Source organism: Osmia bicornis, chromosome 9 (assembly GCF_907164935.1).
Source record: "Osmia bicornis bicornis chromosome 9, iOsmBic2.1, whole genome shotgun sequence".
Lineage (NCBI taxonomy): Eukaryota > Metazoa > Arthropoda > Insecta > Hymenoptera > Megachilidae > Osmia > Osmia bicornis.
The window spans coordinates 5,800,538-5,827,673 of NC_060224.1; the positions used below are offsets into that span (position 1 = coordinate 5,800,538).

At 43.6% G+C, this 27,136-nt stretch overlaps 2 protein-coding genes across 3 annotated transcripts in view; one reads left to right on the plus strand and one right to left on the minus strand.

Moving 5' to 3' along the window:
• Positions 1 to 27,136, plus strand: part of LOC114879009 (sodium-coupled monocarboxylate transporter 1) — a 150,438-nt gene that overhangs the window by 20,272 nt on the left and 103,030 nt on the right. The window contains exon 2 of the mRNA XM_029193464.2: positions 16,037 to 16,169. The gene's annotated coding sequence lies outside the window, so the exon portion shown is untranslated. The remainder of the gene's footprint in view (positions 1 to 16,036; positions 16,170 to 27,136) is intronic.
• Positions 1 to 27,136, minus strand: part of LOC114879008 (alpha-2Da adrenergic receptor) — a 92,918-nt gene that overhangs the window by 15,159 nt on the left and 50,623 nt on the right. The window lies entirely within an intron of this gene.

Sequence of the window (27,136 nt, forward strand, 5' to 3'; positions counted from 1 at the left end):
GGGCCAAATCATGCTCTCTTTAAGGTCCGCGTCAGCGTGAAACCGAGAAACCGATTATAACTCGTGCCCCTCAAAATAATTGCATTCCTCCGTGGTCCGTCTGATCCTCTCTCGCGAATACCAGCCGGCAAAAAGCCACTAGGTTTTTCTGCTCGAAATATTCTTAATTGAACCGAACGCCCACGATTAAACGTCACAGGATCGCGTTCTTGGAGCACTGGTTCGTTGCCTGGAACTATTAGATGCCGGGATGAATTTCCTCATCTATATTTTATTATTTAACAACAGGGTTGTGCGGGAAAGGCTGTATTTCTTTTTGCAATGGCAAAGAAATGAAAGAAGCCCGAGGTGGAAATAGAAGGGGGAAAAAGAATAGGCGAGTGATAAAGAGGCGGGGTATCGATGCCAAGATTATTTCCGCGAAAGAGCGAAATTCAAGTTATTGGTTACCGAAATCCTGCCTCGGGGATCCTGGATTCTTTTCAATAAGAACGTGTCACCCCTTTTCAGAGATAAGTATAGATAGCATCGATTGGACGATTCGCGGCTTCCTTCGAGGGAAGTTTAAAGATTAGAAATTCATCATGACGGTTTCCAGCGTCAATGGGACCGGTTCATTTTACCAGTCTGTTCCTTTGACGCCACGATTGATACTCCCTTTGTCCCGTTGCCCATTGTGAGCCCGCTGTTGCTTTTACCGACGCGTTTGCTCGACTTGAAATAGAAATGGGAAGAAATGAATTTCTTCCTTCCTTCCTTCCTTTCGCATTGAATGGGCAAGTTTCGAAGGACGGAAGAAGAGAAACGGCTCGAATCGCAGATGGGATGTTATATTACTTGTTTGAGAGGCTTTCAGCTACTTTCGGCTGACTCGTTGCTTCGCTTCGACTCGCGTTCGTCCGAACGAAACTTCTTCCCTCTTAATTGTGTTAATATTTGACCGGTGTTAGGGGAACGAATGTACCGCCCAGCTGCAGCCGAATAGAACAATATTTGTCGAGATAACGTTAACCGTAATGTATTATTTTGGACGACGAGTTAGCGTTACTAACTGGATAGAGACGATATTTGCCGTGGAAACTACGTTATGAGAATCAGCTTGTCATTGTTAACCACTCGCTTCTATTCTCCGCTGTTATTTCAACTAGTCGTGCTAATTTCTTTTAACAAAGTTTCAATGCAAACTCGCGATGACGCAAATAGAGCCTTGTATCAAGAGCAGACGATTTAACAGTGTGTCGCAAAAGACTTCTCGATGTCGAAGAAATCGCAAAGAATAGAGGCATCGATCGATAGGCTGACGAGTGTTTAATTAAAAATCGTAATAGATGTTTGTCCCTCGTCGAGACAACTCGTTTCCACTTTGCAAGAGAAAAGAAACACGCGTACCAAAGTAGAATCGATGAGTCTGTCAAGCGGAGATGAAAAGTGTTTGACATTGAAGTCGCTATGGGGATGAAAAAGGAGGATTCGCGGCGGAAAAGGCAGACTGCGAAACGCTTCAAACAAATCCGTGTGCGGTCCAGCGTGACCTGGATTTCTGTTTTTCTCTCTAGCCCACTTTCCCATCCCCTCGTTTCAACGCTTCGGTGTAAAAACATGTTGCTTTTTCGACGAACGCTCTTTTATTTCGTTCCACTACCGAACCGAGGATCTTGATGTTATGACGCGGCCGAAATAACGAATAACGACGCGGATGAAAGGGAGATTGCCAGACGAGGTTCTGAATACGAAATTCCTTCTGTAAGGTGAACACGATCTCGTCGAAAGGATTTATCGACGAAATATATATATATATATATATATTCTCATCGTTTCGTTTATTGTTCCTTTCGACACACGCTCTCTAACATCTGAAACCGTCGATGCTTTGTGCTTTCACCTCCCTTCACGATCTCTAAAAATCACCCTATCGAACGAGGGATATGGTTATTGGAAAAGTAATTTCGTCAATTTCTATCGCATCCGACGCGCTGTCGTTTCAATCTCGTAATAGAGGGCTCATAGCGAATTCAGAATTCTTTAGCGAACGATGTCGTTGGCAGGAAAACGCTCGGTAGTTCGTCATCGGAAAGCAGCGAGGCATTAATAATCGCGTGTCACGGACGCGGGCTCCAGGAACGTAATCTCTTAACGTCGCGAAATTCCGCGAATTTGCATCTTATTAAAAAATAATCCACCGCACCGTGAACCAGGCCGGAAGACGTACCCGGCGTTCTTCGACTGGAACGTAATTTCCAGCCTAATCGCGTTCAACACGACCAGACGAGAAGAGACCGGGGACCGACTTTTCACGCTCCCGTGGTTTTCAGTCGCGTATTATTAAGAAAATTACGAGCAATCGGGAACGAGAGAAGTAGACGCGGCAACGAGCGGCGAAATGTTTCATTAAAGATGTTCAAAGTTTGAAAGGGTCGAGTTTTCCTGCTGGTTGACGAGAATCAAAGTACCGCGGGTCGCGACGTTAATTAATCTCTTCTCTGGTTATGTCGTAGTATACCACGCGCGTCACGAGCAAAGTCACCGGGAATTATTCAAATTTTCGCGGACAAGAATGTTCGCTTCGTATCAGACTTGATCCCTGGATCCCGAACGCGTATTAAACAATCGCGTACGATTTTTGTTCCACTAGCGTTTTTCAACCTTTTTCCAGTCACGTTGGGGCAATATCACCTACTTCGCGAAAACAACGGCAGCGTCATCGTGTAAAATGGACGTAGAAAGAGGTCGTATTAAATTTCTCGCGAGCCACGTATCGTGTATCCGCGAAACAATATGGTCCGAGTTATAGCAAAACCGTGACACTCGGTGCGGAAACGACCCGGTAGCGCAATACGTGGCCGCCCCCTATTTTTTTTCTATTTTTTTTTGCGGCACACGCAATTCGCCTCATTCGTTGCTGGATTAAAATCTTCAATCTTCGTAAGAAACGCTTGTTACATACGCGTGCACGGTGCAGTTTTCCTCTGGTTGATTAGAAATTTAAATGATACCATTTTTGTTCTCACTTTGACCGCTTGATTCCGCTATTTTTCTACTGCATGTTTTTGCGGCTAGAAAATTTAAATTCTTCCCTCCCATTGCTGATACTACTTCCATTAGCTTGTGCATATGAAATGCCGCGATTCTCGGCGCGATTATTAAACCGTAACATATTTTCTTTTTAGAAAAACATGATTTATTTGTTAAAAGTTAGCAAAGCTGGGGTTCTATAAATATCCGTCGACCGTTAAGACTTCAGGGGATTTTTGGAAAATTTTCTGGAAAATTAATTATTACAGTTTGTCATCGTTATAATAATATTACGATTGTTCTGGGAACACAATGCATGGCGGGCAAGTTACGAAATAACCCGGACAGGATGTTCTCGTTTTAAAACGGAAAGTTAGTTGCCACCGTTGTAAAGGCATGCTTTGTCTCGTTTTTTTTCGCTGGGTGTAATTAAATTGTCATCGTCGCGCGGAAACGCCTCCAAAACCCGCAACAGAGGTTTCGCTTTTTTCCCTCCTACGGCTCGCAATTCCCGCGCGTTTGCTTCAAATTAATACTTTTCCTCTCGGTTCCATTGAGCCGGAGAAAAACATCCAATTTCGTTTGCAATCCCGTTAGACGTAGTGGGATTGCCGGTCGTTTCGTACTCGGCTGCTTGCATGAGATTGGTCCGCTTTAAACGCTCTGACGTGCCTCTTACGCGCACTCCGCTGTCAGCTGCACGAAAACGTTTGGAAAAAAAAAAGAACAGAGAAAAAAATTGGAAAAAAGGACCAGGGTATATGTACACGGTATTGAATGGACGAAGTCGTTGCAAGGTCGATTTATATCGACACCGTTTTACACCGTTTTGCTTCGTTTTTCACGTTCATTTAGGAAATAAAAATAAAAATTGTAGCTCTTTTTATGGAGCAACGGTTGATATCCGATCGGACGGAAAGCCGATATTAATAACCGGTGAATATATTAGTATGCAAGCGATAATGTGCAAAAACTGGCGCTTTGTAAACGCATTAAAGCTATCAACCATTAGAGCTGAAATTTCGGATTTTCGGACAGCCAACGGCCAATAATTAGAGGGACAGGCGTGTGCGTTTTGAAAATGTATTCCCGCTCGGAAAACTCTTCGCCCTTGTCCCTTCGCAACCCGAATGCATAATTAGTCAGCTCATCGACGTTCCTCTCGGCCGCCATTACAGCGTGATATATGAATCAAGCAGCAGGCTCGATTGCTTTTGATACGTTGCCGGTGAAAATTTGTTCGCGATAACGCGGCTCGCAGGAAATCCGGATTTTCAGTGTACCTTTCGCGAATTAAACCGTTTCCGACCGAACGTTCGTTTCTAACAATGGACGCTCGTACATGATTGATTTTACGTCGTAACGACAGCTTTTACAAGTACCGACTTTTTTGTTCGCGATTAAAAATTCAAACTCATCCTGGGAACGTTAGACAGACGGAACTTCTTTCTTCCGTTAACGGAGAAAAAAAGAGGATGACGTGGAAAATCAATATTCATTTACCGCGGTATATAATTGATTAAACTGGCAGGCGGTTAACGCGTTAAGTAAACCAGATGTTTTATGAAAACGTGTTCGTGTAGCCGGAGATAGAATGAGCATCGCTTCGTTACGAGGCATTGTTTGCACGAGCAAAACGTTACACAGGAGAATCGAGGATCGTGGAACGTAGAACACGCGTGTTGTTGTTAGACGGTCGTACACGAAGCGGCAAAGTATCGCATTCTCTTCGCGGAATGTTCGCAAATTGTTCGACCAAGTTCACGCTCGCGTCATTCTGACCGGCGGCGGGGCTAAAATGGTCAGAATTATTCCGCTTCCGTCCAGGGCGTAATTCAACGACAATCCAAATTGTATATTCGTTCACCGGCATCGCGGAAACTCGGAGCCGTTGTAACAATATTTTACCGAAATACCGTGAAATTCATAATTCTGATTCGTGGCGCGTTAAACGAGTAAAGGGAACGATTCGGGAAAGATGTAGCTAAACGTTTCATTGTTGGAGGATGAAAGTTTTCGAGCTTGAAAATTCCTTCACGCTCGCGCCATTCGTTTCGAGAGAGCCCGTTCGATGAAATTTCATTTCGCTCGCTGGATTTGATGTAACGCCGACGGGAATCCTCTTTCGAGACGTACCAACGGTCGATCGCTTTGAATTATTTTCCCGTCGATTTAATTTCAATCGAGCAGACTGCATAAGATCATAGCGAGCCCCGGTTCGGTTACCCGGCTCTCGCTCTTTCGATCGCATCGGGAATACCAAGTATCAGTTCGCATGGTGTCTGTCGGTGTGAACCAAACCGTTGGAAAATGTGAAAAGGACCAGTGAGAAAGAGTGGCGTTAGACGTGAATCGCGTGAAAGATCTTGCGTTCCCAATGCAAAAGAAAAGAAAAGTACCAGGTGCGTAAAAGTTTAGAAAAAGAAAGAATCGAGTAGAAAGTATTATCTACGAGTTGTGTGGTTAAATTTAAAACCACGAAACTGACTGATATTTCTCGATCTCGCTGTCTGACTTATGATATACCTATACTACTGCGAACTCTATTATAAAGTATCTCGACGTCTGACTTATGATATACCAATTCTACTGTGAGTACTTTTAAAACGTACGCCTTTGAGATCAATTGTGCGGCGTTCAAAGTGAAATTTCATTTATACAATATTCTGAAAGAAGTCGCGAGCGATTGGCAGTTCGTTCCGAGGAAGCCGCACAAAGCTGACGGAGATTCGTCGAGCTGACGGAGCTTCTGGTACGTAGGAAACGAGGAGGAAGGACATCATCGAGAAACGGCGATAGTCGGTACGTGCCGTGGCACGGTATCGAGCTTTGAAGCTCTTCTCGTTTAGCTGCTCTCCGAGCAGCTGTTTAAAGCTCGTGCTGGCACACGAGCCCTCCGCTCCGGATTCCGGCAGGTTATTTAACCCAAACTTTGCCATCTGAGATTTCCTCGGTTCTAAGGAAAAAAAGGGGGGGGATGGCCGAAATTGAGTTCCTTTATTTTTCTAGCTTTTATCTCGGATTACTCAGCCACCCAGTTTTTATCCGCGAAAGCCACTCAGTTTTGTTTCGAGATCACGTAACGCGAGTAGCTTTCGTTTTTCTACTTTTTCTCTTGTCTATCTCGCGCAGAGATGCCGGATATCGCCGATTGAATTCGTGCCCGTGAAAGCGACACCGTCGCGCCGTGGAAAATCATTTTCGAACAGACGAGTGAATTATGCGAACGGACGCTCCGGAGATCGTTCACCGACGGAATCTTATTATTCGAGCAAACGAAGGATTTATCGAGCTCCTCGCAAACTCATGGATCAACATTCCGTTCGCAACGAACTACGAGGGCTCTATTTCTATATTGTTTTTTCTAACATGGTGGAAATTTCATATCCAGAGGATGCATTAGGCCAATTCCAAACAATACCTGCTGCGAGATGTCCTTTTTCTAGTGCTATTTTGTTTTTAGTTATTTTTTATTTTAAACCAGCGCTCCTTTTCAGCCTGGCTTTTATAGATAATTTCGTAGCCTTTGTTCAACATTATACGCGAAAATCTCGTGTATCCGTGCTCCCTTTTTCCTCCCTTTTCTTCGTCAACGAGCCACGTGAAATGTATGTAAAACAAGGGTGTAGCGTTTTTCGACAATACACACTCTCGTGTTACTGCGACAGAAACTTTCCTCCTGCGTTGAACGTGCCGCGGCATAATTGCCGAGTGAATAACACCATGAACATTTCCTTCAAAGAACCCGCTCGAAATTTGCACGACCGTATAAATGGGAAAGGATTATACCGCGTTAAGTATACACCGTCGTTTCGTGTTCTTACGGGAGGAATTTGGGAAGTTGGAATTATCTGTATCATTCCGACTTCACTGTCAGCGTTTCCTTGCTCGAAGTGCCTTTAGATAACGCTCGCCCTTTGACTCTGTCGTTCCCTTTTTATCAGATTTCTAGTAAATTCCTTTTCAACCTTTGCATAATTATAATAGTTCAGTTGTCGCGATATTAAACGTACAAATACAGCAAAAAAATTGAAAGAATCCTAGTCTTTTAACGATGAAAGATAGACCGGCTGACGAGAGGCTATCTTTCTGGCAAAATGAATTTTACATCAGAAAGGGAACATTAAAAATATTGCTCTTTGAAAGTGAACGGTTGAGAATTCTTTTGATTTTCAAGTCTAATAAAAAGCACGATCGACCCCTTTAACCAATACCTTCTACGATGATAAGCAAAGGAGTTTCTGTCGTCATAAGTCGGACACAAATATTTCATCCTTTCACCTTCTTTCGACTGCTTCCCTTTCATCTTCCTACGAAAAGCTAGAAATTTATTTTTGCGTGGGTCGGTCCCTTACATTTCTCCTCTCTCGTCAAGGACTTCGCGACATTTTAAGAAGATTTTGATGATTATCGAGACCACCATCGCTCGTACCCATGGTAACACGTTTCAACTGGTTTTTTACGTCGAAACTTGCGGCGATCTCTCATCCTGATCTATCAAGCAATCAGAATTCTCCGAGGGACATTTCTCTCAGAACAAATATCAAGCCCACATTTCGCCCACGCGCGTATTCTATGAAAAATGCACACTGGAGCCAGCAATATGTACCATAAATATTTTTATCGGACAGACCGACGCGACGTGCATATATTTATTTTTAGTAAAAAGCTAATGGATCAATGCTTATCGGCTATTCGCTCCATCTCTCTTCATTTTGATAAATAATTGAAGAGCTGTTTTGCTTGTTTCCGAAAGGAAACTCGCTCGAACACGTTGCTTGTTTTGTTTTCCACGATGATTCTCGAAACTTGTCTCATCCGGGTAAAAAACTTCTCAACTTTTCTTTCCAAGAACAACCCAACTTTTGCGTATCCGATTGTACTATGAATTCGCGGATCGATCGATGCTCCGAGTGCTTGGATATTGTTAAAACTTAGCCAAAGATGATTTTATTGTATTTGAATAATTGTACGATCCAAAGGAAACCTTGTTTCTGGTCCTGTCTGACTATTTACGTACCTCTTTCACTTGACTTCTAATTTTCATTAGAATTCATAATTGCATTAGGATTAATCTGTATTAAATTTTCATAAAATATTCTATTCTATGTTAATTCTATTAAAAATATAACATTTATAAACAAAGTGTAATTTTGAGACTCTTAGGATCAACGAAAAGTGCGATGTTGTCTGACTAGCAAGAGTAAGTAGTATAAGTCGATTTTAATCAAACGCAGTGGTACGTTCTGAAGTGTCCTTTCCAATATTTATGACTTCGTCTAGACATTGTGAAATCTTTTTCTGCTCGTCGGACTCTTCAACTGCTAATCTCTACTAGTTCTTCTTCCCAGATATGTGTAAATATGAAATTCCAATTTCTACCGTCTCGAATCGAATAGATCGCCATTTCTTCTGATCTCTTCTATTCGTATCTTTTCAGTTAGCATTGCATTCGAGATATTTTCATTCGGTCCAGTGTCCACTTTCAAATACCTCATTCTTTTCCCTCGAACGCGCCCTTTTATTTTCCTTCCATCTGCCCACTCTACTCTCTCTCTCTCGACTGCTTCCACTTTCTGCTTTGTAAGCTGTCGGACAGTTCTCTTTTCTCGCTGGAAGGCAAGCCTCGTTTGGACTCTCGTTTTCATGGATAAAAAATGAAGGACAAACAATAAGAGGAATCTTCTGGATCTGCAGACTCATCTTCGTTCGGTTTTGTTTTCTCTTTTCGATTCGACCTCGACTCGACCATCGTTCCACGTATACTTTTTCACTGTTATCCACGGACAACGCTCTTACCAGCTCGAAGAAGTTTCTTTTTCACGAATTTCTGTCCGGCGCCGAGCGAGTATTAAAGGCGGATCGTTTATCAATCATGGCTGAGCGACGAATTGTTTGAAGAATTTTCACTGGTTATCAAATCCATGAATCGCGGTTTCATTATTCGCACGAGAAAAAAATTATCGAATCGATGAATACTTCCCCTCTTTTCATTCGAGGATAAGCGTATCATCTAGCAGAAAAGATATCAGATCGAACGCGCGAGGCTTTCCGTTTCATTTTTGATCGATCACACAAAAGAACAGAAAATAATATCGTCATCGTAATGTTCCTTTTGTGCCCGTTGAAAAGGGCTGCACGTACACCAGTCGTATAGAACTCTTTCGGCGAGCGTGTACTTACCACCACGGTTAACCAGAAAGTTGAACACGTAGCGACAAGAAATCGTTTCCTCTTGACAGATTAATTTGTCGTGTTGGCCAGCGTTTAGCGGTGGCCCAGGGTACCTCCGGGTTTAATCAATATTTATAAACTATTCAAGCCTCGCGCGTCGGGAGTTGGAGCGTGCAAATATTTCATAGGGGTTCGCTCGCGGAAAAAGCAGCAGTCGGCCGTTGCAACGGCGACGAAAGAACAACCGAGCGTTGATTTAAATTTTAAAGTCACGTAGCCGGCCGCGGGCAGAGGCGGAAACGCGGAGAAATAGAGGAGGATAGGAGGTTAGAAGCGCTCAAAAGAAGAGACAATTTTTGCATCACCGGGATAAAGACGCGAGAGACACACGGCGAAACGCGTATTTTTCAATTTTCCGACCTTAATGCTGTCACGCTGCTCGCAACCTCCTGTCCTCTTTCTCACGTGGTACGCGTGCGCGCGTACGTTTTTCGAAGAGCGGGGCTTTTATTTCGGGCTGTTCGTTGCACCGTTTGCACGCCGTGTACCATACGCTACGCGCATACATCTGCATAAGAACCCGCGGCGATTTCGCAGCACGCGGGCCCCAAATGCGTATAAATTTCAGCAAGCGGTGGATTTTCTCTCGTACATACTCGTCCCGCCGGAAACCAGCTAGCGGGAATAGAAAAATATTCAAATCGCTTTGGCACCGACGAACGAACGTGAATAACGACCAACGCCACCATCCGTTGCAGTTTCAGATTCTGATCGCTTTTTTTCTACCAGCACCATCGATTGCCTATCAACAGTTGTTCAATTATTAATGAATCACTCGTCTGGAAATAGTAGGCGAGTTGGCATCGATAACCGCTTCGCTGTTCTTTATTTAACGATCCGACGGAAACATCTATGGAAAAGAATTCCGGCTACGCGAATGAAATTTTCCCAACGCGTATCGATCCTCGATACAATTGAAAAACGTGTTCGCCGAGTTGCGTTTCGAACCGGACCGTTGCTCGATTGATGGATCCAAAATTCCTGGGTTATGGCGCGGAAAGGCAAATACCTGGTCGTAGTCGGCGAAGGGGCTGCCGGAGTTTTCGACTAATCTCCAAGTCAAACGACCTTAACCGACGTAACCGCCCCCGCGATTAAACTGAACGCGTACCTTAAGCTCGCTAGAATTGTGCAAACTTGATTCGTAACACAATAATCTTGCTAATCTTTTGTTCTTGGGTGTACAAGTGTTGGTACGTTCTTAGCTTGTGTGCTCTGGTTACCAGTAATCTCCGTAGCAATCGAGCATCGAATTAGACGATCTATTGTAAACGTAGACGATTGATTTCCACTTGGATTATCCTGGAGAACCAAAGCGTTCGCGATGACAAGTTCGTCGAGCGGAATCGGCGAGCGGAATTCCGAGTGAGCGAGTCTCGAACTGTCAAGCGTGCGAGCAAATCGCGAATTTCAATTCGAAATGGTGGAAACCGGTCGTGGTGCACCAATGACGTCGTTACTCGTTGGAAGATCATGCGAAAGGAAACCGATTTTTTGCAAATTTTAAAAAATCGGTGGGCGAATTCTGTTCTGGTCGCCAAGATTAATTTATTGCCAGGCAAAGTGGTGAATTGGAATAATATTGCTTTCATAAATGGTGAAGAGTGGGTTAAAAAAGATTTCAAACAGTGAAAGATTCTCTCTTGGAATATCCGAAAATAATATCAAAATAAAGAGAAACACATCACGTTCCGGCGGATATTTGTTTGGACTATTGCGCAAACTGGACAATGAATTAATTAAGCAAACACAGAGGCTGTAATAAAATGGTAAATACAATAACCAGCCTGTAGTGTGGCCACAAACCGTAATAGTAATAACAATAATAACTCGACGAAAGCATCGAGTATACACGATTTCGAAACAACAATGGAGTCGTAACATTAGTCTTACTTCTAGCATTTGCTTTTCCCATTCTGTTCCACGTTTCCGGCTTATAACCGACCTTCATTTCCGTCTCGTACTAACTTTTGACAGCGTGTAATGCATTTTATCACGCGAACAATTTATTTTCGCGTGTAAAGTCGCAAGGCGATAGATTTATTCGCGCGAATCAAATAATACGGTGTAACGAAAGCTTTCGGTCGTCGCATAAGGGTGACCGCGGCGGGTGAATGATAATTTCATTCGCGATAAGCGGCCCGTAATAAAAGGAGGGTTTTCTTTTTCAAAGTGCCTCCGGCTGTAATAAAGATAACAAGCGAAAGTGCAACAAAAAAGTAACGTATAATTTTAAGCAACGAATCGTCGCTTCGCTTTTCGCCAGATAACCGTGCAACATTGTAGCGAGTTATTATAGTTTTACGTAACGTTATATCCTTGGTATATGTTCGTGGAAAATAATTACCGGCCTTGTAATATAATTGTACGTAAATAGTATTATTCTGTTCACTCGAGACTCGTATTTTATCATTCCACTGCTACGAGTCGGCTACCTTCGTATAATTAACCAGTAACCAACAGACACACGTATTCATGTTCTTCGTTTATTTTTTTCGTTATCATCTAATTACTTGAAATTAAATTTCCAAGATATTTTAATTCGCCCGAATGTATCACGAAAATTGTGTAGCTCGAATACGCTTATCTTAATTGTTTCCAACTAAACTGTGATCCCATTGAACGGGCTCCCTCTAATTGCTCGAATTTCAGATTTTCCCGAACTTGGTCGTTCCGAAGTATTCCACCCTCCATCCTTGACTAACCGATCAACTGACACTGCTTCGGTTATGAATTTCTCCGAAACTGATTGCTGGTAGGGTTGAATCGAAACGCCTGATTACCCCGGCATCGAAGTTGAAATACCTTTGGAACAACTCTGATCGATTCACCGAACTTTCAGGCGTTTGAAACGATAGGTTTAGAAATTTCGTTGTGTGTTATTTGATCATCAAGAGGTACAGAATTCGCAAACATTCCCTCCTATGAATCGTAATTTTTTCACTTTTAAAAGTTTCGTCCAGCGTTTGAAAATTGAAAGATAAATCACCGTCGCGACCATGTCTTCCTTTTCCACGCGAAACAGGATAACTCGAGCAGTGGATTCGTTTCGACGGTACAGACTAATCTTTTTCCATTAACGTTTCGCTGTCTAGCTTTATATCTTAGTCGCGCCCATATTGTCCTGGGATTTCAACGACGTCGCACGCGAAAGCGTTATTTGTACGCGTCGTTCAACGCCGGTCGCAGGATTCTTTCTCCCGGTCAGCCGGGTCAGCGGTGACTCGATCGTTGCAGAAATTTCGCCTAGCCCGTGGGTAATTTCATTTCCCGACGTTTCTCTCCCCGATGGAAACTGCATCCACGTCCCCGGCTTTTTTCTCCGCTCGTATTTCACCAGCTTGAAAATCATTGAATTATTTCTGTCAACTGGAGCTGTCGGAAACAGTGCACTCTGTTTTTCTTCTACTCCCAAGACGATCGATGGTTATCGGTTCGCTGCGTTTATTTGCAAGCATATTTACCAATTAATTCTGTCTGTGAATTGGATTTTACATCCACCTGATATCTATTGCACAGGAATTCAATCTCTGAATTTCTATAACGTCCCTTGTATTTTGACGATAACACAGGTCCCTTTAATATAAAAGTGGAAATACAGTATGGATGGGTCCTTTGATCACCTTTGATAGTTTGGTAAAAAGGGAAACAAGAGACAGAGTGGAACGTCGAATCACGATCGGTAACAAGCCGCGCAAAAGCGATTAATATCGTCCTATAATGAGGAACCATAACGACCGAACGTTTCAGCAGGAATTGACGAGGATAGCCTGCCTTTCGCCAATAATTCGAGACCGTCAACTCGTGTTTCGTTCAATTTCAGAGGATCGATGGATCACCTCTTCGAAACGCGATCCCCGTGTTCGGCAGTCTCGTTATTTTTAAACACCGATTAACGAGATCCAAATACACCCTGTCCTGCCTTTGCTTCCCGTTCTTCCGTCAGGGTAGTTAGGCGTCGGATTACCGTCACCGTAGAAAGGATTGCGCTAATTATGTTGGTAATTAGAACGCGGTAAAGAGCCGCGGCGTTTTTCTAACGATTTCCTGCGGTATCGAGGCTTTTGTAAACGAGGACACTGGAATAACGATTCTCGAAGTCCAAGACGAAGTGGAGGCATTATGGTAGGCAAATAGAAAGCGCGGGGGAGTTTTCAACCCCCGCTGATAACTTTTCGAATAATTCATTCGTTCTATCGATTCCCGCTAACTTCTCTTTCGCTTTTTGTAGCGGAAATCAGGGCCGATTCTCAAAATACTTCCACGTCGTTGCGTAACAGGAATCTTTTAGTACAATAAAAAAAGGTAATGCGCGGTTAGAGAACGGAAGAGAGGGTTGGATGAAACGTAAGCCAATGGAATGCGTAATAATTCGGAGAGAATTCGAGTTACGCGAGCTCGAGGGCGGAAACAATCGAAACGCTTTCCCAGGGTATTCCGATCTTTCGGCGTGACTTCAGGAAATGGGTCAGTTGATAAATTACACAGCTCAACTATTCCTCGCTTTGGACCGCGTGCATCGGCGCGGCGGCCAAGGGAGATGGTACATGACCGAGCGAGAACGTTTCTATACGGTACACCGCATAATACGCGTTTTGCTTCGTAATCGCGGCCTAGTGTACTGCGAGAATAATTATGCGCGCACGGTCTATTCAATTATGCCTATTATGCTGTTACCTGGAGCCTAGCGTTACCAGACTAGCTCGTTGCGATTACAACACGCCGAAACTGCTCGTCAATCTTTCAGCCAGTATGTAAATCGACGTAACGCGATCCATCAGGACACGCCACTGTTTCACTCCTACCGTTTCTGTTACGCGATACTGCCAATTTTTCTTGTTTATTTATCGCGTAATCTCGATTTATGGGGTTGGTTCTGTTATGAGTGCCATTGCGATTGTACACGCCATATATAATATTTTAAAACAACGAGAGGATCGCAAACAAATTATTTGCTGGAACTGGATTACCTACGAGCGTACGGGGACAATTTGGAAAGTTTTCCATGCAACTCTGATTTTCGAGTTACTTTTATTTTTCAATACGATCTCTCTCCGAAAGTTCAAGATCAAAGCACCCCTGGTAAAAAGTTTAATGAACCATGAGAAAGTCATTTTACCTACGACCGTCTATCAGGGGGTAAACATTCGAATCCATCATCTTGATCGATTGCGCGAGGCTTCGATAGAGTACCGTTCATTGTTAGTGAACTGCGCGTATTCTCTCGCAATGGTATTTCAGCAATAGCTGAAACTGATACCGCATCCGCTGCAGATTTTCGACCGTAGCACGTATCGAGCACCACTCGTCCCGGTAGCTTTGAAATTTGTTAATGGCTAAGAGATTGAATGTTATTGATCGTTTAAAACTTTCAGCAGAATTTTCCGTAAAAATTCATCGAAATATGAAAAATAGATAACGAATAGTAGCGTTAGTATATCCACACGAATTCGCGTAATTCGTTAAATTGTTGCATATCGAATCGCGTTCCACGGAAATAAATTCGAATGATCGAAAAAGAAAGCAGAGTTCGACGAGATAGACTGATTGACCTTTATAGAGTCGAATGGGGTGTCTTTTTCCATCGAGGAGAGTGGAACTTAGCGGGAATCCATCGCGATCGACCTCATTACTCTCAATAGATTCGTCAGACATTTTTCCTCGTTATCGTGGCTCGAGGCTCCTGGTGCTTCCGTCACGGGTGAAACGAACTCTGCTCGATGAACGAATGGAAAACAAACCGAGGCACGGATGATACGCACAAACGAGCCGACAATGGAAGCTGTAGCCCCGGGTGCAACGAGATTCAATTATTCGCTCGCGTGCACTATGTTGCCTGCATGGGAACCATGTAGCCAACGTCGAGCCTTGAACTCCAAGATTAAACCCACCTCGAAAGGATCCCGAGGCTGCATTTCCCTAACCCTTGTAACTTGCTGCTTTCTCTTCCCTCTCTGTACATACTCTTCTCTTCCGGTACTCTGATAGTTTCCACCATCTTCTTCTCGTTGCTATTTTCCGAATTCCATGTAGCTCTGACCGATCTCTGTCTTTTCGTCTCTCCTTCTGCTTCCAACGGAATCGCGCAAAGGATAACAAGAAACAGGTAGTCTTAGCGTGTTCGACTGATTAACTCGAATCACAGTTAAAACTGATGAGATATCCTCATTTTTATTTCTCCTCTGCGGGGATATTTTTGCTGGCACGATTTTTTGAAGAGGGTGCTGTAGACAGGCTACGCAGTTTCAAGGGGACTGTTCAACGATATATGACTCTTTTTACGTTCTTTCTTTCTGCTAGCGTTATCAACGTGACCGCTGTTTTTATCCATACACTGTGTCCCTTTTACGAACGTCGTAAAATAGCCATGTTTAGCGAGGATGCATACATAGTGACAGGGACGGGTCTTCTCTATTGACAAACACGATTTTTTTTCTCCTTTTACGACTTGATCGAAGTCGACGGCACGGATTTCCATTGGGACGTAAAAAAGAATGTATAAATCGTAGGATAAAGGTTCGTTCTTTTTTTTTTCAACATGGTGATCGAAGTAAATGGAAATGTAATATGTTTTTACTTCGACGTTTAACGATTTAAAGTTTTATGCAACTACGAGAAAATGCAGGTATCGGTTTTATTGCAAGAAAAGTTGACGTAAAAAAAGAAATGTTATTTCACCTTTTTCAAGTTATTTTCTTAGCTCGTATCACCGGTTACGCGGCACCATAGTCAACTTCATTGATTACACCGCAAGCACTCACTAAAGCTGTTGCTCCTTCTTGTTTTACAGAGTTTGAAGGAGAAACAGGGGGGCAACCAAAGGAAATTAGTGGGACAAAAGGAGCTGTTCCAGTTTCAAACGATCCCTTTCCAAGAGACAACAAACTCGAATCCAGCGTAATTGCATTCTTTCTTGGCTACCGGTAAGTAACAACTGCATTGCCAAGGTATTTCGAATTGCGGTTCGCTTCTTTATACGCCATTGTCCCGACGATCGGGACGGCTTTCGGCTAATTCGAGCTCGCGGCGCTCGTTTCGTCGCGACGACGACGACGACGACGACGTCGTGGAAATAAGCAACGGTGTGTGCAATCTTGGCCACGAGAAGCTCACGTTTCCTTTCGCGAAATTTCATTCGCTCGAGAATCCTCGTTCCTTTATCTCTTTGTCAGAAGGACCCTTACAAATGAAGAGAGAATTTTCCAAACCGAACCTCACCGGCTCTTTTCACCTCGTCAACGTCTGTTTCAACTCGTTCCTCGGCCTCTTTGTGCGAGCTTTGTGTAAATAACGAAGCAAAGATTCGTTCCTTCTCGCGTTAAAACACTCGACGAGGAAATCCGATTTACCTGAACAGGTGGGAATCTCCTGGCCTCGATGCCCACGATCGTGGAACTAGCCGGGATAAGAAAGACCTTCTTAATAAACTTTCCTTGAGGAATTATTCCTTGGAGAAGCGCTTTCTTTCTACAATCAAATTCCAAGTCCAATCTCTTGAACACCATTATTCTCTTCGCTCCTCCTTTTTCTTTCTTAGAATCGTTGCTTTTAAAAGTAGGTACAAATGAAGAACAGAGAAAGCGAAGACTTTGAAATTTAGAGACGAACGTTTCTAGTTTATTCATTTTAATTAAATTTATTTTTTACTTGGCTTCGATCAGGTAAACCTTTTGGGAGACCTCTGTTTAAAAGCTCTCTCGGTGACTTTACTGCGCTGCCTTGAAACCCCGGATACGCGAATGTTCCGTAATCTTTCGGTAAATACGAGTCTTTGTGAAAAACAGGAAACACGTGAATACGAGTAAAGCCGATTTAATCTTGAATGTCTCTTCAGATCCGACGTAAAGGATCCTCGAAAATGAAACTCTCTGGTGCTCGTTACACGTTGTAGTTCGCTGCTCGTTGCAACGAGATGGGGCTGCGGTTTGTTTCACGGCCGTGAATTTAGGTTGCATTCTTCGTCGATGCAAATGTCGGCCGCTATTGCTTCCTTTTCTGAATTTCATCTCTGTTAAACGTGATCTCGTCTGTGTATCGCAGCGAGCACGGTAAGAGTGTTACAGCGTTGCGCAAATTCAAGAGCAGTTAATTGGTATGCTGTTTCATAGCGGGAAATTCACTGACTAAAGACGGTTGGACTCAGTTCTGGCCGGGTTTACGACAAACTTTACGCCATTCATTGCGAGCCTAGAAACGGTGCAGCTCTAGAAGTAATTGTTCGGGCATGGAAAATGGAACGGGCGAAAATTGTTGTTTCTAGCGATCGTCACGTTCGGATCGTAAACCCGGTTAAGGTTTCGCAACGAAACGCTGACGCCATCGAAGAAACGCAAGAATCGATTAAACGAAACGTTCTAGTTTAAATAACCTTAGATAGCGTGGCACGTTTCAACGTTGCGTCTTGGATCCGCGATCCCGTTTGTCGATCCTCAGGTTAAATCGTAAAAGAAGAAAGTCTAGCGTCGTTCCGGATGATGCTGGTAATATTGGATCGTAGCCCAGCATGGAAGGTCTTTGAATAAATCCCCTCGGAAATTTGTATCCCGTAACGAAGACACTTCTATTATCGGTACAGCAAATAAACAACGTTTAAGAAACGTTATACGGCTGCCTCGGTTCGTTTGGAAAATCGTGCCCGATACATTTTCCATGACGCCTGATTTACATACTTGGCAGGGACACGGTGTATCATTATCAAAAAATGCGACGAACCGAGCCGAACCGTCCTATTATACGGTGTTCCTGGAACGAGATATCCATGGAATGAAACCACGTTATCCATTCTATCGGGATCGTTATTCGTAGCTCGTTGCCAAAATCAATTTTTCATCTTAAGGGAAAGGCAGTCATGAAAATCGTTCGACGTTCCATCGAACATGAATGCTATACTAGTTTGCATGAAATAGGGCTTGAATTCTTGGTCGTTGAAACTTTAGCAGAGGGGAAAAATCGTCTGAAAGACGGCTCCCAGGTAAGCCGGAGAGAAAACATCCGAGCAGCCACTTACACGATGCGTTTACAACCTACTTTTCAATTTCGGTGTGCACGGAAAAGGAGGAGCAAATCGGTCTGCTCGCGAATTCACCGACATTCGGATAAGTGACCCGTGAATGCCAAGGAAACTCGCGATACAATTCGCCGACGTAGAAATGACTGAATTGGTGTAACACGGTATGCTCGAATTCGTGGAAAATCAGGGAAACTTCTGAGAAACGGGCGAGAGGGGTAAGCGTGTCGCGCAGGGTTGCATTAAACTCGCGCGTACACTTGACAGAAATGCACTGTCATTAACTGAAATCTCTGTCGAGGCAACGGGAAAACAGCACACACGCGACACCGAATCCCGGAGATACTTGGAACTTGTTGCGAAACGAGGCTGGATCCATTTTAATGGCACGTGTCGGCAAAGCTTTCGTGGCGCAACTTTGGAGCACAACCCCGAAGCTAATATTTCCCCATCGTTCTATCCTAAAACCGATGTCGACGTATGGTAACGCGTGATGTACGACGTGGACGTTGGTGAAAAAAAAGAGTACACCCTATCATGGTTGAAATAATAAATTGATAAAAGTTTTTCATGCGGCGAGTCGCGAAAGTTTAATGACCCGTCATACATAATACCGCGTACACAAAGCGTTGGAGATTTAGCTTTTATAGATGGTATTGTGGAGAAAACTTTCATGGTAAATTGGATTTTATATTTTCATTTTATTTTCTCTGCAACTTGACATATTCTTTTTTCTTTTTTTCGAATGTTCGAAATATTCGTTTCAGAAAAATTCGTAGCAGTCGTAAATTTTTATCGTGTTCGATGGACGATCATCGTCGCTTGGCTCGCGTTTACGCGTTCCTCCACCCGTCAGGGGAATCGTTGTCCGGTTAGAAATATTTCCGAAACGTACCGAAGGGAGCCGTTTCGCGGTGTACCAAAACGTGTAGCACCCGATGCGAGAACAAATGGAAAGCATTTGCTTCGATTTAGGTCGGCGCGAAAAAGCATCGCCGACAAACACGCTTTATACCGGGCCACAATTAAAGAAGCACCTTTGTTCGGCTGAATAGAGAGACTCGAGCGAGAGTTTCTTTCTGCAAAATGTCCGACACAGGTCGCGACATCGGCATTATCCGAGATTTTCGGCGAGATTGAAACATCTTTTCTTTCCCCGAACAGAACCGAGCATTGGTTTACTTTGAATTTACATTTTCTCTAGTCACGAGAAGTAGAAATGGTACGGCGTAACAAAATTGTCAGCTTTCTTCTTCGGGAAGAGACTATCTTTGAAAAGAAAATGAAATTGAGAAAATGGAAAGAGATTTCTGTAATATTCTCGTTAAAAAGCGAAGTGTTTTATCGCAAGAAGGAATATCTGAATCTATGATTGCGTAGAAAAATGTAAAAGAATCTATTGAGTTTCTCTGCAGCACTCCCTGACCGAGTCGTACAGTCTCCTCGCATTTTTCATGGAATAAAATGGAAACGGTCTGAACTAAATCGACGAGAATGGAGGAAGTGACAGTAAAGAAAGTTGTAAGGATACTGTGATTCGTGGTAAATCGGTGCAACGTTCTCGAATGTCAGCTAAATTCGATTGGTCGGAGGGACTGAAATTAGGCGAAAGAGGTCGGACCTCAAAAGGGAGTAGCTCGATCGATTAGCTTCAAAGGGTCCGATGCTTCGTAAAAGTTCGACAATTTTGCCAGTCGCTCGTTAGATTCGAAGTTTCGTAGAAGTTTCGCCATTTTATTTCAGTAGACAGCGCTCGGTTCATACTTTTTTAATTACTTTCCCTCGTCTTCCAGCTACTCGTGCCTTTAGCTGCGTTTTTAACAATTACAGCATTATTAATCGTGTTATTTAATCGAATAAAAGTGTGTATCACTTTTTCCTCTCTTTCTGGTTTTTCCACTTATTTCATTTCGTTCGTAACCGAGCGGAGAGATGTTTTGTAACTTCGCTCGACCCTCTCTGAATGGTATTATTCCGAAAGTTTCCCGTGAGACGCGTTATTTAACTCTGTTCTCGTTCAGAAAAATCTTAACTTACCAGCAGTACGGGTGCTATTCAGCTTGCATGCTCGTTGCAAACGAGAATGCTTGCATGGAGGAGAAACACCGACTGTAAAGGAAATTTATTCCGAATTACTCCGTTTAAATCATACCGGGATTAAATGGATTCATTAGCGCGATCACCGTTACGCTAATCTTCCCCTTAGTGCGTCCAACGTGCTTTCGACCACTTATTAATAATAGTTCGAACGCGATATCCATATCGTTACAAAGTTCTCTTTCGAGAGACACTGAATTTGTTTCTTTCTTTTTTCACTTTTTTAATTACAATTTCGTGTTAAAATTTATGATGTACAATCAACCGTAATCGTTTTATTCATTACGTAGATTTTAATTAATGCACCCTGTAGAGTAGCAGATTGATTTAATTAAAAATTTCGCGATCCTCGAGCACAGTTTGAAAATTTCCTCTTTGCAGTTACTTCGCTTCATTACATCCTCAAGGCTTTTCCTTTACGAAAATCAAGTTTTCTGATCTGTTTTAAATGTTACGGTTCGGGTGCTCGTCGCAGACTGGCATCTTCTTCGTTATCTCAGGCTGCTCATTGCCATAATACCACAGTTTCCTCTTTTCTTGCCATGTCAATCCCCTCGAGACCCTTCTGTCCAAAGAGCAGCTTCCTTTATTCACTTTTATACCTTTGAGAATCTCCTGCGGGAACGCTGGTTGGGTAATTACTCGGTGATTACGGTCTACAGTCTGATGGCGCGGATTGTGTACAGCGTGAAATATTCCGTTTGGGAGAAAAATCAATTTCCGTCCCCGCGACTTCTTCGAAACTTTGTCTTCCGTCTCATCTCTTCGACCTTTCTCCTGAAATCTTCTCCCAGATGATTCATTAACTTTTCCTTCCTCTCCGTTAAAAGTGACCGTAATAAAAAAACTCCAAAATTTTGGTATTAACTTTTTATATGAAATATTCGAGCTTCGTTTTTCTGAACGCGGAAAGAGGCGATTATCAGGCCGACTTTAAACAATGCCCTGGCAGTGTAAAAAGAATTTAAGCATCTTAAAGCCGCCAGCTCGGCGGGGTACGTTACGATAAAAGGGGTAGCCCGACGATCTCGTCCACGTAATAAATGAAGCCCGACACGGCGATAAGGTGGAAAATAGCGAGCGTAGAAACACAGCTTTGAGCGGATACGGTTCAGTTACATAACCGCGAGCGTGTGTGGTTTATCGAAGTCGACGCGTGAGGAACGGCGCTTAAAAAGCCACGAAGAAAGACAGAGGAAGCAGAAAGGGGTGAACAAAAAAAAAAAAGAAAATAGGGAAGGAAGAAAGCCGCGGAGCGATCGCGGTCTCGAGATTAGCCGGTTGTAGTTGCGTGGCTGAGAACTTTGAGAAAAGAGGTTGGCCGAACGGGGAATCGATTCACCGTGGCTATGGCCACTCGGAAATGATTCTGTCCCCGGAATCCTTAACCATGTTTAATGGTAATGCAGCCAATAATTCCGCCATGAATAACGAAACATTCGAACGCGAACTTTTCAATCGTGATCGGAAAAATTCTCGGCTGTGTACCCCTTCCTATTATTCCCTCGTCTCTTGTTCGAATTCTATCGACGAACGTGAGCTTCCGCCCCTGCCATCGCGTGGCTTTCTTTTCTTTTTTTCTTCAACCGGCACCACGGAACGATACGATTCATCCCGTGGAATGTTTCTTTGCATCGGCCCTGCCACGTTCCGTTTGTTAATGTTTCCGAATCGATGAGACCGCGTCCAACTCCCCACACGCGACTCTTCCATTCGAGCCGAATGAAACGGACCGAAGCAAGGTGAAACGATCTTCCCTGGTATTAGCAAAGTATTCAGTATAGGAAAAAAGAAAGTAGTTCATCGCGGTTATTTTTAATAGTTAATCGGGCTCGGCCGTTCAACGTTTTCTCCGTCGATGATTTATTTTACGGGTAAATTGAATCGCCGCCATGTACGTCAGTTATAATTTTCACACTCCCACTCTTTTTGGATTTTTCCTCTCTTCTTTCCGGACGATGAAATAGCTCGTCAGTCTCGGTTTAACGTCGTGGCCCGATAACCGAGCGACGCTGATAAAACGAATCGTCGTATTAATCACGCCGACGTTGTTTCAAACGGTTACCAATTTCGTTGCGCGTTCAACCTAGGATTTTATAATTTTATGATTGTTTCCGATGGGATACGATAAAACTGGCTAGCTATTTAATCGGGATTTACCACCGCAATTAAATACGTCCGTGGCAACGTTCCACGGGTAATCGATGGTGTTTTAGGAGAGAATTTTCAATGCGAAATTACAGGGGCGATCGTCGGTACGAAAAATACGGAAGGTGGTTGGCGTGGCGTAAGAACTTGAAAACTTGGCGGCACATTTTTCTCTATTTAACCCGAGAAAATTGCCATAGTCTCGCACCTACCTACCACGCTCCACCGACCGCCACAAATACTTAATGGAGTGTGAGAACTTTTACCCGAGCCACGCTGTGCGCGCAGAGTAAAGTCGCCTCTCTAATTTCTCTCGTCATTATGTTAGCCATCTATTTTCCTTTTCCACGTCGAGCCAGACGCAGGTAGTGACGTTTAAATAATTTTCGACTAGACGCGATCGAACGTCGTTTCCTTTTCCCTCGCGATTGCCGCACTTCCGGCTGAATCGTTGCCGAGAAAGGACGAATGCAAATGCAGAGACAGCACGGAGGTGTAGTTTTCAGGCTAAACTGCTGAGAATTTTCATACATCTGCATAGGATAAATATTAAAGAAAGCAGAAGGAGGGAAAAAACGCGTCCGGGCTGCACCGAGTGCCACCTGTCACCGGTGTTTTTACTGTTTCGTATTCCGGAAATTCCTTGATTTCTGCGAGAAACCACGCGTCGAGTCGAGCTATCGATCCGCCAAACCGATGTTCATTTCAACTCTTGTTGGAATAATTTTTATTCAACGAAAACTTTCTTTTTACACTTATCACGCGTGCTTTTTTTCACAGGACGTTGTCCAGCTGGACGGTTCCTTTCGCGAAGCAGTCCATTAACGTTGAAGCAGCCTTTCTCGCGATTTCTCTTGGCGAACACGTTCCCTCTCGTCTATGAATATGCGGGAAATTGGATTGTAACAGGAGCACGAGCCGCTAGCAATTCAGTAATAGAGGGTAGCGGCGTCACCGTGGGGTTTCACGGTCGCGTGAGTTCGCGCGGAACAACGAGCACGTTTATTCATTCTTCAATTACTCTAATTGGCCGAGTTTAATATGAAAAGAGGTCGGGGTACGGGGTGAAAGAAAGGGAATGCGCGCTCGGTAAACGAATGAAGCGGTTCGCCGGTGGAAGGAAGAGGAAGGACAAAAGCGAATGACGTGTATTCGAAAAGTTTCTCGACCGACTAATGAATATTAACTGATATCATTTTAATGTGTAATTAGCGAGATTGAAACGAACTCGAGTAAATATGTAGCCCGTGATGTAGATCGATGCGCGACGTTTTATAAATTTTGTCATTTATATTTTCCTCGCGGTTCTTCCTCTTCTTTCTTTTTTTGGCACTCGATGCGGTGAAACGGATATTTGCACAGCGATTTGGTGGTAGATTAGAACGGCATTAACAATTTGGTGGTAATAGGAATTAATAAAATTACAATGACTGAGACACTGTAAAGTCATCAAGTTTAATTCGAATGAACAACATATATCCAGGTGATTAAACTCGACGCGATAAACTCTATTCTCTCATTAATTATCAGGTTTCCTTCGCGAGAAACATTGTAGATGCGAAGAGAAGACAACTCCTTTAACCTAAAGAGAAATGGTGGCGGAGGTACAATTCACTTCTGTGAAAGGAGAAGGTTTCTCAGCTTCGTAAATCAGCTTCGCTTCTAGGCTTCTCCTCTTTGTGCTCGTTCTCGCGTAGAAACGATCAAATTAACTTCTCGATCGATTCGCGCTCCTCTTTTCACCCCTTCCACCAACTTCCGTTTCTTCCAGCTCGTTCGTCTCCACTTCCGTGCATGCGTGCCTCTCTCTCTTTCTCTCTGCTCCTTGTTAAAGTCGTGTCTCGTGGCTTCAAGTCCGTGTACCTCCTTCGCTGGTTTCCGATTACCGTTCAAGTGCAATTCATCCCTCGATTGATCGACTGGTTGCACCGTAATCCGTTTCCATTTTCCTCTTTATCCTTCTTCCATCCTTCCTGCCGGCGTCTCTCTTACAAACGCCAAACGGGGTAACCTACCTCTCGTCGAGAGGGGTGTAAGGGTTAATAACCGTTATGCCACCGTTCTAGTGCGAAGGGTGGATATACAGGGTCGTTCATAAGTCCCAAACCATTTCATTTACCATTTTTCTTTTCAATGTCTTCTCGAAAGAAAATCGAATCTTCCTTCTATGGAATACGAAAAAGAAGCGGTAACCTTCGCCGATCGTTCCCCGGAAATATGTAGATTCACGTTCCATTTACATAAAAAAAATTGCACTGGGAACTAGAGAGTTCCGGTTTCCATGAAATAATCCAGCACCGCCGCGGGAAACATATTTTCTGGTCGAGTATTACACAGCTGTGACGCGTGCTTTATGGTCATGGACACCTTCGCGCGTCAACGACGGTGCTACAGGGAGAAATGTCGTATAGTTTTGTGGAAATTGCACGACCGAGGTCGTGAGTACACCAAGAAGATTAATTGCAAGTATTGTATTCGAAAGTAAAAAATGATACTCTTCGGATAATCAAGGGTGAGAGTTGGTTTTGCTTTCGAAAGGGTTAATATGTTAGATATTATTTTCAGGGTGTTCTGATAACTTAGCAAAAGTAAAACTATAGTTTCGCTGTTAGTAGATTGTAAAAGGATCTCGTGTTTCCGAGACGGAGCGTCCAGGGACGTGTTAATCCCGCAGGATCGCTCGTCCGGCCGGAAGTCAGGGACGTCGGTTTCGTCGTAGTGGCGGCAAACGGGTCGCTTCCGTTCCGGCTCTCTGCTTCCGTGTCCGGTTCCGCTTGCAGTTTCCGCTTTTAATACCCGCTGGCTAGTTGCCCGCGGCTAGTTTTCAGGATACGAAAGAAGAAGCGTCGAAGAGTAAAAGGGTGCAGGTGGTGTTAGTTTCCAGCGTCGACTCGTTGCTGGCGAACTCCACTTCCTTCCTTTTGCTGCATTTCCGATTGAGTCGCGTGTTGCGCCTTTATCCATGTGTACGCGATGCTGGAAAGTTTTATTTTCATTTTGCCACCTTGGAGAGGAATTTTAACCTTTGATGGCATTTTTTAGATTGTCCTTTTACCGGGATTCAATTAAATCGTTATCGTGAAAGGATAGAATTCCAGTTCTCCATTTTCAACGAACGAAATGGAAGGATAATTAGCTAAATTGATTTCCAGTTATTATTTCGCGAGATAAAATTTGAATTTTAATTGTTTCATAAATGCAAAAGTAATGGCTAATTTCTTATTAAAAATTTGTATGAATCGAAGAACTTCGTCGTGTATAGTTAATTTTTATTTTCGGCAATTAAAATGGAAAGTATGTTTCGCTGGTAGGTACACGAAGAGGGTGCCGTTCAATAATCTGGAATCGAATCGATAATAATATCCGCTCGTGTTCGGTATCGAGGCTAAATCAGTCAGTTTTCAATTAGCGAAATGAAATCAGTCGCGCGCCGGCGTGCAGGTGCATTGTCGGCGACAGGGAAATGATAAAGCGACCACGGATGGCATCGACGTCATAAATATTTCCCTTCGACGGGGCCAAGAAATACTGCGGCTCTGCATGGGAAACATTTGCAATTCAGATGCCATACCGGCGAAGCTTGAATCAACTTTCCGAAGACCCTGCTCGTTTGTATACATATTTCAACCTGTTGTGTTTCGCCGAGCTTCTCGGTGCCCTTTTAATTCTTGTCGCGAACTCCGACGTTACTATTAATAGCGTTAGATTACCATTTCATCCCCCGAAGAAAAGTCAATATCATCCTTCTTCCTACCGGGAGGTAAATCAGCAAGAACGAACAAGAAACTATACTCGCGTCGGTAGATATCAACCGGATAAAGTTCGGTTAAATATACGTGTGAAAGTTCGTTAACGTTAATTTATCCTTTAACCAACGAAAGTTTCATGGGCATTCTTTAAAATCAAATATGCAACAACTTGTTCGAACTTTTCATCCCGACGCTTTGCGAACAGCAGAAATGCATTTCGTGGAAAATAAAAATTACAATAACAAAGTGAAGAAGGTGTAGAAAAAAGTTGAAATTTTTCCAAAATTCTGTCAACGTTACCCCCTGACGCGATAGTGAATAAAAAACGTTAAGAACAGAGTTGAGAACATAGGAGGTAAATTGTTTCTCTAACGTGGCGTGTCGTACCCAACATTTGGTGGATTCTCAGGGAAACTGACCAACGATACACGCGTCTGCTCAGCCACGTTGGGGAGCGAGTAAACACACGCGCGTAACGGCACGGCCAACGGCGATCGTTACGTTGTTAGCTCGTTAACGTGTCCGCGGCAAGAGCAACATCGGCCGTTAAGGAAGAGATACAATAATCGCGGAGGTTAAAAGAGAAAGCGAAGCGGAAGAAAGCTCTCGTGGAGGATGCGTGGGCGGTGAAAGAAAAGGAGGGCGTAGAATATGTCGCGAGCAGAGTGTGTCCGGTTGCGACACACCAACACAAAGAGACTGTATGAGCGAGTCCCGTGCCACGGCTCTATTCCTCTTGTCTTTGTGCATAACGAGGAAAGGAGTCCTCCAGAGCGAACGTGACCAAGGGTTTCCCTTGGCGGATGAGCATGGAAAATACTGCCAGCGAGGGCTAACGGGGAGAAAATGAAGCCGAAGCAGCACGCTTGCGATTTTCAACTGAGAATTT